The 13,379-nt window shown below is 47.5% G+C and overlaps 1 pseudogene; it reads left to right on the forward strand.

Annotated features, from left to right (window-relative positions):
• Positions 1–5,721: 5,721 nt before the first annotated feature.
• Positions 5,722–5,898, forward strand: LOC126541073 (U2 spliceosomal RNA; annotated as a pseudogene).
• Positions 5,899–13,379: the final 7,481 nt, after the last annotated feature.

Genomic DNA, 13,379 nt, shown 5'->3' on the forward strand with positions numbered 1-13,379 from the left:
CAAAGAAACAACCTCTGCTATTCACTCATTTCCTATAAGTGTGCAAGTTGTAAGTTTGGGAATGATTAGGAGTGAGTATCAACATCGAGCACTTCAGCAACTTGTGGTATGCAGATGACATTGCCCTGTTCAGCAATAATAAAGATGACTTGCAACAAATATATTTACGACTCTCACGGCTTGTCACACGTTCGCCGTCGGCGCGAAGTCGTTGACGGGGTATACAATCCGGTTGGTCGTTCTGTACTCAAGCTAACACAGCGAAGGAGTAAGAGTCGGGAGAAAGAGAGAAAAAAATATGTATACACTGACAACGACACACAATTTAAACGAAACACACACAAAAAAACACAAGAACGCTAACACGCATGCACTTAATCTAGATCAATGAAGACAGAAGAAATACAACGAACAGTTAACAGTAAATATAGGAATTAACACTACACAATATACGCTTAAGGGTAGTAAACTAAACAGAGTTAAAAAATACAAGTGATGGCATACGCATGGCCGGACAGCAGCAGCAAGTCCATAAAGCCTGGAGTCGACGGCAGTGCTTTCCCGAAGAACGCTGGCAAGCCGATCTCGTTGCGGTGGATACAACTGCTGGGCTGGGTTTCCCGGGAGTCTAGGTCTGACGTCTTCCCTTTGGCAGGTTGAGCTAACTTGAGGAGAACTACCGTGAGCTTCGTTGCAGACGTTGGTTTGTCGTCTCTTAAATGCCAACTAGTAACTCGCAGTTATGACGCGGCTAGGCGGCCCAGGCGATACTGGACGGCACTAGCTGGTAGACGCTTTTCAGCAGACTGTAGGCTCAGCTTCTAGACTGCCTAGTTCGGTCTAAAACCTGCGTTTAAATAACTTCTCCTTTCCCTAGTTCCCTGTGTTGGGGAACTCAGATATTTGTGACGATTCAGTCAAGTTCGCCAAATTGTATCCCGGCTCCTGCCAAGGTCTTGGCCGCGCCCTTCTTAATTAGGGGCGAGGGAACGGGTGATTCCCCCCTGCTGTTAGAGGTCGCGCACTTGTATTGCACCACACGCGCACACCTTTGAGTCCGTGGCGGGCCTCTATTATTCGTTCCCAAACATAGGAGAAACGACGACAGCCCGTGATTCGGCGCTGTCGGCACACATACATTGTCAGCTACTTGTGGACACAGGATTGTACAGACACACCACATATTTCGGAGTATTCGTACCCCTGCCTTCTAGAAGCTTGTCAATGCACACGCGGGGCAGAGAGTACACAGGGGTTCCTACAAAACGCCGTCAGGGCGTCATGGTCGCGCCAACTACAACAAAAATTGGCAGTGGCTTAGCTCGGCTATGGAATGATATAAGTAGCGAAATCTAAGGCATAGCATGGTTAGCCTTGGTTAATCTTGATTGCAAGTCCAGGTTAGTCTGGTTGTCTAGCTATGTTGCGGCGTTTAGCCAGTCGTTCCGCGCGCTGTTCGCCTGTTTCCTGGTCGATTCGTTTCCTCTTCATCTCGTTCCGATGTCGATTCCAGGCCTCCTCCTGCTTGGCTGCTGCCGCCGCGTTCCCACGACTCCTAAATGTATCAACGTTCTCCGGTAACAATCAGCATTATCACGACGAATCAGATTAAGTTTCTTTGCTTGTTTCGTTTTTATTAAATTCTGCGGTCTTGTTGCGAGGAATAAGTACAAAAATCGCAACAACCCTCAAATTAGTGCGTACACCACTGTTTATGCAGCTGCTGCAGCAATGAGTTTGCGCATTTGTTCGTTATCGAACAGGGGAAGCCGTCTGGCACATTCGGCTTTAGTCTGGACTCCTACAGCATTTTGTGCCTAATGTGCATAGTGCCAGGACACAGACACAAAGAGACGACGATGGCCGGTGCAGGCGCACGTGCCACAGCTGCCAGCGAAGACTGGTTGTGTTGTTTGTAGCAAGAGACGTGTATAGGAAGCTCATTCTGTGTCCTTGTCAGAGTGGACTATCCGGCGAAATGATTGTCAAGAGCAACGGAAGTGGAGTTTCGAAAGAATATTGTTCCAGCCTTAGCTGATGTAGTGTCACTCTGCAGCATCGCTTTAAAGAACCCATGATGGTCATTTCTTTTCATTTTTTTTCTTTCTCTGCACCTACCGCGACCGCTCAGTGGGTAGGGTGTTCTGCCGCTGAACACGAAGACACAGGTTCAATTGTCGGCCGTGGCAGTCACATTTTAATGGGAGTGAAATGCAAAACACGCCCGTGTACCTAGATTAAGGTGCACGTGAAAGAACCCCGTGGGTGGGGCCCAAGTTAACCCGGCGCGGCCCCCTCCCCCCCGCCCCCCACATACGGCATTTCTCGTAGCCCCAGTGTCGCTTTGTAACGTCGAATTTCCCCAATCGATCAATTTGAATGCGGAGCGTACAAGCCGGAAGCGACCGGCTGAATGAACTCTCTTCTGAGCCCTGCAGCGTGTCCTTTATCTCCCGGCCGCAGCACAAGACGTTGGGGTCGTAGTAGTAGTAATGGATTGTTTATTTTTGCATAACATGCACGAAGAAAAGGAAAGGAAAAAACTTGCGGCTGACCGCACTGTAATTGTCTTGCTACATCTGCTGGCACCGAGAAGGCGGTCAGCAGTTGCGATGTGAGGGTGCCGGGGGAGATTACGGGGAGACAGGATAGGAAGAGAGGGTAGACTAACCCCCCTATTCTCAAACGATTCTCGACTCGAAGCTCTTCCTCCACTCCACCGAGATGAAGGCTATTTCACCGCTCCACCCCTAGACTGGTGAAAACGCTACACTTCTCAAAAATTGACGTGGAATACCATGACGCGCAGTGACCACTTCTGTCGAAGTGCTGCTATCTACTTTCTTGATATAGATAGAGTGTGGAGTGGAGGAACGTTCTTGAAATCGAGGGTAAGTTGAAGGAAACTATTTGCATAATGTACAATTAAGACCTTGGCGAACGCAGTGCAGTATTAAGCCGGACGCCGTCCCGTCACGTGTGAGACCTGCACAGGGCTGGCCAAGGGCCTGCGATGGGCGTAAGCTTCCCACGATTCATTGTATTCGGAGCTTAATCTTACCGGTGGGAAAGAACAAAGGAAGGCAAGACTTCCGCGTCACTCGCACATAACGTGACGAGAATGTTGGGCTGCAAGAACAAAGAGATAAGCGAGCACGTGGAGGAAAAAGGGAGACGCATTAAAAGGGGGGTTGCGTATACAGAAGAAAGAACCACGTGGCCGAAGTTTATGAGGAAGCGTAGCGATTTCTCGCCCCACTCGCTACTCAAAAAGGCGGTTTTGGTCACCTTTTACGCACTCGTAAGGTGTATTGTTGGCACATCCGATACATTACCGACTCGGCGAATTCTCGGTGCGCCCAATAACATAGAACACACGGTTGTTTCCGTTATACAAGGAGTTACGTTCTTTGTCAAGCTGTCCTCGCAACTGGGGCGTAGAGATTACGAATTAGCGCCCTCGAAGAAAAGCTGCGCGAAGGTCAAACTCAAGCGCTCGGGGAAGTTCTAATGTCTTGGCGTGCCAGCAGCTGCTTTTGCATATATATGCCTGGGAAAGCCGCACGTGTAGGAAGGGTGCAGACAATCTGCTTACCGCCATCAGTGGTTGAAATTTAAGGGTTACGGAAACTTATAACAGTATGCGCTTAAGTGTACCAGGTTTTCTTTTAGTTTTCTTTGTTTCATAATTACGCCAATTTTTCTCTTAAAGCTGTGCGAAATGTTTCCGCGATAATTTTGTTTATTAATTCTGACCCTGGATGTTCTTTCCTTTAGCGTGAAGGCTATTCATTATGTATAACGTGTGCTTTTGTTTAACCACTAAGAAGCTGCCCCGTGTATGTGGTGCCCAGGTTCCCCTCAAGCTGCTACTTGCACTCTTTTTGCCTGGTCATACTCGCAACCTTGTTGTTGCAGAATAAATTTAATTTAATTTAATTCAATTAAAACGGAGCATTCTTCCTCGTACCAGCCACTGCGGTAGGTGGTTTCCTGTCTAGCCTCCTTTTGCGCCTTCTCAGTAAAAGAAAATTACGACAGAACTCACCTCACGATGATTATCGGTAGTAATGCGATTAGCATTCGAGCAATGTAGCGACACACCGCATTCCAGAGGTAACGTCCCACTTTGCTATGGCACTCCCTTGCTACGGTCTTCGATGAGCATAGCGGCATGACCACGACTGTGTGCCGCCAACCCAGTGACAACGATGGAATGACGAAGGGGTGACATTTGTAGAATGACAAACGTGGTGTGACGATGACGGCATGAGATGATTATTCTTAAATGATCACGGTTATATAACGATGACAGCGTGACGACGTCGACAAGAGGAAAGCGGATGACGACGGGTATGACGTTGTCATACGGGGACATAATCATGATTGAACTACGGTATCATGATTACGATAGAATTACGAAGAACTGGCGTCGATGGATCGACAAAGACGGTACGACGACCATGGCATGGCAACAATGGAATGACTTTGGAATGGAATGGAACGTCATGGGGGACTACGACGGCATGAAGACAATTGTATGATGAGGTCTGCGAGGCGACGATGGCGTGACGACGGCAAACGAAAGTGGGATGTCTAAGTTATAATGCCGACAGTGGAACGACAGCCACAGCATCACAGAAGACCTATGGGCCCCGGGTGCTAGACGACCTAGCTACGTCACTGCGCGTGAGAGTCGAGCGTCCCCATAATGGATGGATGGATGGATGGATGGATGGATGGATGGATGGATGGATGGATGGATGGATGGATGGATGGATGGATGGATGGATGGATGGATGGATGGACGGACTGACGGACGGACGGACGGACGGACGGACGGACGGACGGACGGACGGACGGATGGATGGATGGATGGATGGATGGATGGATGGATGGATGGATGGATGGATGGATGGATGGATGGATGGGCAGGCGGGCGGGCGGGGGCCGCCAGGCTTAGAACGGCTAAAATGGCAAAGAATGCGTTTCGCATTAAAAAGCTCAAAGGGGTCATTCGTCTATTGCTCTTCCCTCAGTAGAAAATCCATTGAATGGGCCAGAGTCCATGCCAAATAGCATTCTACCACTGTGCACGACAAGGGGGGCAGTCAGGATAAAGTCAATGAAAAGTTTCAATGAGAACTACGCCAGGGTCCAAGAAACACTGAGTGAGATCCTTCAAGGAACAGGCTCGATGCCAGAAAACAGCAAAGCCACTTTCAAGGAATACCATACACTCCTGGGAAAATTTTAAACGTTGTTAGGAATAAATATCTGCATAGCTCCATTGCAGTGATCTTCGTACCTCTCACAATTAAAGAATATAGAGCTGTTCACAGGTACATCTATTGTACTTGTGTGTTGCATAATATAGTAAGTATGAATTAGCTTTTTCATTCCGTGTACGCCGCGCTGATGAAACGGCTCGTTTTTATGCGATACTGTATTAAAAGCAGACCCCAAGGAGGGAGTGACTTTATGTGTGTATGCATTTCGTCTGCTTATGTTCGTGCGATTCCTGTTATATTGCTTTCCCTCTTTCTTCTACATTGAATCTGAGCTTAGGGTAAAAAATGGAAAGAATAAAGGTGCTATTGTTTTGTTTGTGTTTTATGGTATATTCTATTATGTAGGGCTTCTTTTTTAAATTTTTGCACATGCAATTAAAGGGAACTTGCAGCATGGACAGCTTTTTAATAAAAATGTGCAAATGTAGACATCGCCGACGCGGGTGAAAATGTAGTATCTGTTCTTATCAGCTTAACATCTGATGCGGGCTCTATTTGGACCCAAGATACTAAACTTGTTTTTGAAAGTTGGCGGAGTGCTTGAAGCCTGCGTCATCCCCGCCTGCGCCATCCCCGTCATCCCAGTATCGGCCCACGGCTTTTGCACACGCAGAACAGAACCCTAGCCATAAACAGCTTCGCTGTAGAACGTTTCGTTCGCTTCACCAACTCTTTGTATGACGAGTCCCACTTTATTTTGAGTGCGAAAACGCTTCTCAACAGCAAATGGGCGCATTTATCTCATTTTTTGGTACTTCCTTCTATCTAAAGGTTTCAACACTTCGCGCGAGAGTATTTTTGCTAATGTAACCCGCCGTGGTTGCTCAGTGGCTATGGTGTTGGGCTGCTGAGCACGAGGTCGCGGGATCGAATCCCGGCCACGGCGGCCGCATATCGATGGGGCGAAATGCGAAAACACCCGTGTACTTAGATTTAGGTGCACGTTAAAGAACCCCAGGTGGCCGAAATTTCCGGAGTCCTCCACTACGGCGTGCCTCATAATCAGAAAGTGGTTTTGGCACGTAAAACCCCATAATCTATTTTTGCTAATACCTACTATAAATGGCAAGAAGCATGCAAAATCTACATTTTCTCGTTTTTTTTTTTTTTTTCATTGTTGGAACACTTCATAAATGTGGCCCACAAGTGGTCGCAAAAAAAAAAAAAGAAATGTTCTCTCAAGATGCCCGACAAGTTACTCCTATTTCCTGTATTTAGACATACACCTTTAGCTCACAATAAGCATCCATTTTTGTATATTGAGCTGATAGCTTGTCCGCGAAATTCGCCCTTTGAACGCACGTGCAAAATGGAGCTGATGCTATTGGTGTTCAATGCTCTGTTGGAAACTGCACACAAACATTTTGTTTATGGCCTCCGCTATGCCACTTTGTCCGTCGAGCTTTGGTCAGTTTCACGAGCGAAGTGGTTACGTATAATCTTTCATTCAGATCCTCGAAGATCAGTTGGAAAAATAATGCCCACTTTTTGAAAGAGCCATGTAGACTCAGTGGGACCAGTACGTCCCCCTTTTGAAAACTAAAAGGATTGTACAGAAGTGTAATTAGCTGCAAACTACTTTTAAGCACCTCATTTACTTACACCACACAAAAATTTCAAGAGCTTTGGTTCATGAGGGAAGGCGTCAGAAACAGTTTTGCATTAGGACCCTAGGGAGGAGGAAAGAGAAAAGTAGAAGGCTGGGAGGTTAACCAGAATAACGTCCGGTTGGCTGCCCTACATCGGGGGAATGGGAAAGGGGAAAACAAAGATCACAGGGAGAGAGAGGAGGGAAGAAAAGAAGGAAATTGCTGCAAGTTCGCTGACGCGTGTGGTTTTACAGAAATTGCATTAATAGTCACAGATGGTCGCACAAACCCGTCGTCCTTCAGAAACACAAAAGCGCCTTCACCGCTTTATGGGCCGACGGGCGATGGGGACGTGTTCCAGCAACACCTGCACAGAAAGCGGCCGATTGTCCAGTTTTTGGAAAGCTTTGGCAAGTTCTTGTCTCTCTAGGGCATATCTTGGACAGTTGCATTAGGACCCTAGGGTGTCAATGGAACATATGCGTCTCACATTTCGAAAGACCATTTAGAGTCAGTGGTACAAATCCGTCCCACTATTTAAAATAAACGGCTCGTGTAGAGAAGTGAATATTGTTGGGAACTGCATCAATGCGCCTCATTTATTCATACCACGCAAGAAACTTCAAGCGTTTTGTAAAAATGAGTGCCGTCCTACAAAGGGTTAAAGGGACACTAAAGGCAAGTGTTTAACGTGGACTGTTTAAATACCTGAATACCATTCTAGAAACCTCACAATGATTGTTTATTGCCAAGAAAATACAGTTTACGAGAAAATTGCAACTGAAGGGCCCGAATGCCCTTTCTTTTTTTTTTTTCTTGAAATTCAAATCTCCCGCCACCCAACCAGGGCAGTGGTGACGTTGCATACGCCATCACCACCCTTTGCTGCCATCGGTGAGTAAAACGGTGGTGGATTCGCCACTGCAGCTGTTTGGTCAAGTGGCGTCGATCGTTCGGGCGTCCCGCGACATCACATGGAAGCTGAATTCTTTGCTACTTGCAGTTTGTGCGAGTGTCGCGAGCCAGCAAAAGGAGAGCAGCACTACGCGATAACGAAACTACTGAGACGCGAAAGCGTGGACGGCGCACAGTCGAGCGAAAACGAAACCTTTATATGAGTTGTTCTTTATGAAAATGAAATAGAACTGGACAAGTAGCATTTTATTTCATCTTATAATAAAATACAAGGATGTTTTCTGCAACGAGTAGTTGAGTACCAGTGACAGATGTTAACTGAGGAGTGCTTTCATCCTCGGGCAAGTACTTGAATGTCCCGGGGGAGTCTCTAGTCACGCCCTGCATTTACCTCCATTTCTCGATTATTAAGGCTCTGTTCGCGATAATATTGACGCCTTGGAGTTTCTTGGGTACTAATCTATCACTTTAGCTTGACTTAGTATTTGTCATTAGTGTCCCTTTAATCGTGCATCGTCTTCGTCTTATTCCGGTGGTCCCGTCGACGAAAGTATCCGCCAGCTGTCCCTCAGGCGTTCCAGACGCGCTACGTGCTCAATTGGTAGAGCATCGCACGCGAAATGCGAAGGTTGTGGGTTCGGTTTCCACATGCGGCAAGTTGTTTTTTCATCCACTTTAATTTCCATTAATTTATCCTGTCTTTATTTCATTTATTAAGCACAAGTTATTTCCCCTATGTTGTCCCTGGTGTCAGTGTTTGTTTGCTGGCTTCTTATGATATGACTATATATATATATATATATATATATATATATATATATATATATATATGTTCCTGCGCAGAGCAGAACTAGCTTGTCCAGAAAGAAATACAGAGCACTAATTTACGTTAGGCACAAGGGCATGTCTTCTTCATAGAGCTAACTAAAGAAAGCAAAAACGTGCGCAGCTTGCACTAGTGGTGCAAGGCTGGAGTCAACAGCGAAGCTTGTGATCACCTAGCTTTTATGTGGCTTGGCTAAGTTGTTTCTAGATTTTGCGAGGTTATACTTATTCTAGGTTTTGCTAAGTTGTCTCGGCGGACTTGACGCTGGAAGATTTCGAGTCTTCGCGGGCCGGGTTCGCTTTCTCGGTGACGTCGAGCGTTCAGGCGCCGACTTCCGCTTTTCCTGGACTGAAACTCGGCATCCTCGACTCGGCGTCGCCTCTCCTCAGCCGCAGCTTCGGCGCCGTGTTCCGGATCAGCTCGGCGGCGACGCATCGCTTCTCGCTTGGCAGTACAGCGCTCTTCCTGGTAAGCCGCTTCTTCTTCGGGCGTCCGGACTTTCTTCCGTCTTCCAATGGCAGCAGCACGTACGCACGGAGTAGATGAGGCGAGAGGGGTGTCGGCGCGCCGGCTGTTCCGAGCTTTTACTCGCCTCTGACGTCACGACTCCGCCCTACGCGCATGGGGTGCGAGGAGGCTACGTGGCTCGGTGCTCTCGCAGGTGGTTGCTAGGCAACGCGAGGCGGCGCACAGCTGGGCTGTTTTTTTCTGGTAACGCTCCACGGCGGAACCTAAAGGTTAAACAGCTCCGCTGTTAATACCGTTACTTTCTTTCGCACGAAGTATGCTTCGCCGCGTTGAGCGCTTGTTAGCCTCTGCTGCGCACACGTTCGTCTCTGTGAAAACGCGCTAGTGAACCTGCGCAATATTTCTTTTTCTGGCGGGAGCAGTTTCAAGGGACGCTAAAGCGGTACATTAATCGATTTATTGATCCCATTTAGGGAATGTACCAGAAACGTCGGTATTGTCGCCTTTACACTATACCGTGAGTGGATGATCGGAAAGACAGAAAACGCGCAAGACCAAATGAAAGGTCGCGACGCTACACTGAAGTTCTCGCACTAGCTCACTGCAACGTCATGAATTTTGATGTCGTCTGGTTTGGTGCAGTTTATTGTTCGTCGATAAAGAATGGTTAAATCACATCACAAACGATCCAAATGTTCAATTTACCAAGTTCGTCTGGAAACATTTGCGGCACGAAAAAAAAAATTAAAGAAAGAAAACGTTTCCCGTACACGAGGAACTACTTCGAAATTTATGAGCTAACAAATATCCCAAAAGCCAATGTTGATGGCCGGGGCGCCGCTGCGTAAAATAAATATTGAACTTCACAAAAGACAGTCTTCAGCTCAGAGCCTCAGTTCAGGAAACAACTTTGGCTAAGTTTGGCACCCCATGATTACAGTGTACTAGAATGGGGCAGTGAAGCGACCGCCAGGGACTGCGCCTTGACCACGATGCCTATCTTCCACCGTGGCCTTGACAGAGCTGTCACAGCAGGTGGCGAACGTAGCGGCGGAGCTGCAGTCGTCGACTACGCTATTCCCCTTGACAACACGTCCGCGAGGTTTGGCGTAGGCACGCTGTTTCGGCTACGTGCTTCTTCACTTAGTGCGTGTTTTTCGATACAGTTCGTGTGTGAACGGTGACTCCTTGCTTCAGCAATGGGTAAGCAACGCTTGAACCATTGCTACGCTCCTAGATGTAGCACTGGATACAGTCGAGCGGACGCTACAAAGAAGCCCTCGCTTTTCAAGGCACCTGCGGACCCTGAACGACGGAGCCTATGTCAGCGGAACTTGCACAGAGCGGATAGACAACTTACGGAGGATTGTGCAGTTTGCGAACTACACTTTGAGCCGCACTGTGTTGTCAGGGACTATGTGCACGTAATCAACGGCGAAGAAGTTCGTCTACCGCGAGGAAAGCCTACGCTTTCGTCAGACGCCGTGCCAACAATCTTACCAAATGCCCCGGCGTATTTGAGCAAGCACGTGGTGCCGAGAAGGAACGACAGAAAACGCAAGGCTGAAGAGATCAACAGATCAGCTAAAAAGGTACTGTTCTCGAGTGCTGCAGAGCGTCAGACTGTAGACGAGCCTACCGATGTTTGTGAGACATTTTGTGTGTACGAGCGCGAGAGTGATGTAAATTCTGTCGTGACTGTCGCCGCGCTTAAGAATGTAACCCCGCCTATAAGCGCTGGGTTCTGCATGAGATGCATGACGCGGAAGGAATTTGTTTCACTCCGTGCACCTTTACCGCCGTCACAGGTGAAGTGAGAGTTGAAAGCTAGGGCCGTGTTTTGCACAGAGGATAGCTCTGGTGGTTTTCGCGTGAAGACATTTTTGCATGGGAAGCTGGTGGCAGAGTCATCGCTGACAACAGTGCAGGACGCAATGAATGCTTTGCGACAAGCCAATGAGATGTGTCTGTGTAAGGGTACTGCTGCGAACGACGAGGTCCTTTTGATGAGCAGTCTTACAGACCGCTTGCGTAACCAAGTAGAAAACAAGTGGAAAGCCGCTTTCAGCATAAATTGCCTTGGTAGAACGACCAAGGATGGAATACCATGCGTTGCGTGCAAATATTTGAGAAAAGCGCTTCTGACCCGCCGGTCACCTCTCCTATATAAGTCGGAAGTCGCCAAAATGTGCGCCTAAGAAAACATCGCAGAAGTTGCAAGCATGCACGCGCAAGAACAAGCGCCTTACATAAAAAATAATGAAGCTCAGTGAAGATCTCAGTAAGATGAAAGCCGATAGTGCTGCGACCAAAGAAGAAGTGCTTGTCGAGAAGATTAAGCATCTCTCATCGAAGCAGCAGCTTGCTGTTCGGCAGTGGTTTGAAGCTTCAAAGAGGAAAAGTCCACGTGGGATGATCTACGAGAAAGAGTGGATTTTGGAGTGCGTACTACTTAAAATGCGTAGCCCGAAACTTTACAAATATATGCGAAAGCAGGCAATTCTAACGCTGCCAAGTGAAACGACTATAAGGAAATACACAGCTGAATACATGGTTGGTATGGGTTTAATGAACAAATGCTGATCGCACTAAAAAAGAAAACGGTGCCACTAGATGAACTTCACACGCATGGAGGCATTATCATTGATGAAATGAAGCTCACCGAGCACCTTTCAGTGACCACAGGAGGAAAAATTGAAGGTTTTGTCGACCTTGGAGCGCACACACCTGAGGACCAAAAGACCTTGCCATGCAATCATGGCCTTGTTGTAATGTTTGTGCCCCTTGTAGGCAATTGGACGCAGGTGCTTCGTGTCCTTGGTAGCCATGAGAATGTCAAGGGTGAATTGCTTGCGAAAATTCTACTTGAGGCCACAGTACTCGCAGAAAAAGCTGGCCTTCTTATCGACTATATAACGTGTGATACAGCCTCTTGGAATAGGAAGATGTCGAGAGTTTTTAATGTAAAGGCATCAATGAAAGAAGTTATCCGCAAGAATATAGCTGCAGTTGTATTGTGTGTACCTTTGTATTGTGTGTACAGCACAGTTGCTTATCTGTATTGTGAATTTCTTTAAATCCTTCAGTGGGTGTCGCTTTTTATATATTTGTACTTATTAACCATGGCATTGCTAAACATGTTTATTTCGGTTGTGCATTTTTGTATTAAGTTCTCAATTTTGTCATACCATGGAAAACCTCTTAATGTATTTCTAAAATCACTGTATGTTTGTGTATGTTAGTAACTTCTGCATTGTCTTGACCTGGAACATTTTGTGTATTTGTGTTGTGCATTCTAATAGTATGTGAATTCTTGGCATCCTCATGCCACGGAAGTGTGCAATAAAGCTTTGAAGATAATCATTATCTGTTGCAGTTTTTTTATTTCTTTCCACTCATCCATTCATGCCAGTAAACACTGCGCACGGCGTGTACCGTCATTTGCAATCGGTGCAAGCAAGCATCTTTGCATCGCGGTTTTGGCCAAAATAGAGAAAGAGTAAATTTCAAACGCTAGAAAAATTCGTTGCGCTTAACGGGCGCGTCCTGGGTGCGAATGAATGAAAGAAGTTGCGGAAGTAGCCTTTACATGCCGCGCCTCCCCGTAGTCGCCGATCACAGCGCCGCCGCTACTTTCGCCGCCGCGATAGTCGCCCGAGGAGCGCGGTCGTTCCACTGCCTATTCTAGTACACTGTACCATGATCTCGCGATCTTTGGGATGGAACAGTCCGTTTTGGCATACGCACCGGCCCCAGAAAATTCAGTGAAAGGCGTTATCTATTACGCTTACTCGGATGAGACTGACGCCGACATATTCAAGGAAATATGCACGAGAAATCCAGGTTTGGAAATCGCTGGAACAAGAAGGATAGGATCCTCTCGCCATATTGTGGTGACATTTGCCGGACAAACATTACCCAAGCAGGACTCTCCCACCCCCGCACCCGAGACTGAGTCGAGCGGAGGCGGTAGTACTGAGACAGCTCCAGACTGGATCGCTACCGAGCTCGAAACTGATGAATCGTATGTACCCCGAGACATATCCGACAGATATGTGCAGAGTCTGCCGGAGGGAGACTGCAGACTACACGCACGTCTTGTGGGACTGCGTCAAATATCCAGAAGATTCAAAATCAAGAACACTCCCACCGCGGCTCGAGGCAGCCGCGAGGAGCTATGACCGAGACGATCAGCTCTGGGCCGTCCAGCATGTACTCGAGGCGCTCGAAAGGCAGGGAACCAGCGAGCCGGCAACGGCGAGTGGAGACCCGCGCCGAGTAACGGCGACT

Source organism: Dermacentor andersoni, chromosome 2, assembly GCF_023375885.2.
Source record: "Dermacentor andersoni chromosome 2, qqDerAnde1_hic_scaffold, whole genome shotgun sequence".
Classification (NCBI taxonomy): Eukaryota; Metazoa; Arthropoda; class Arachnida; order Ixodida; family Ixodidae; genus Dermacentor; species Dermacentor andersoni.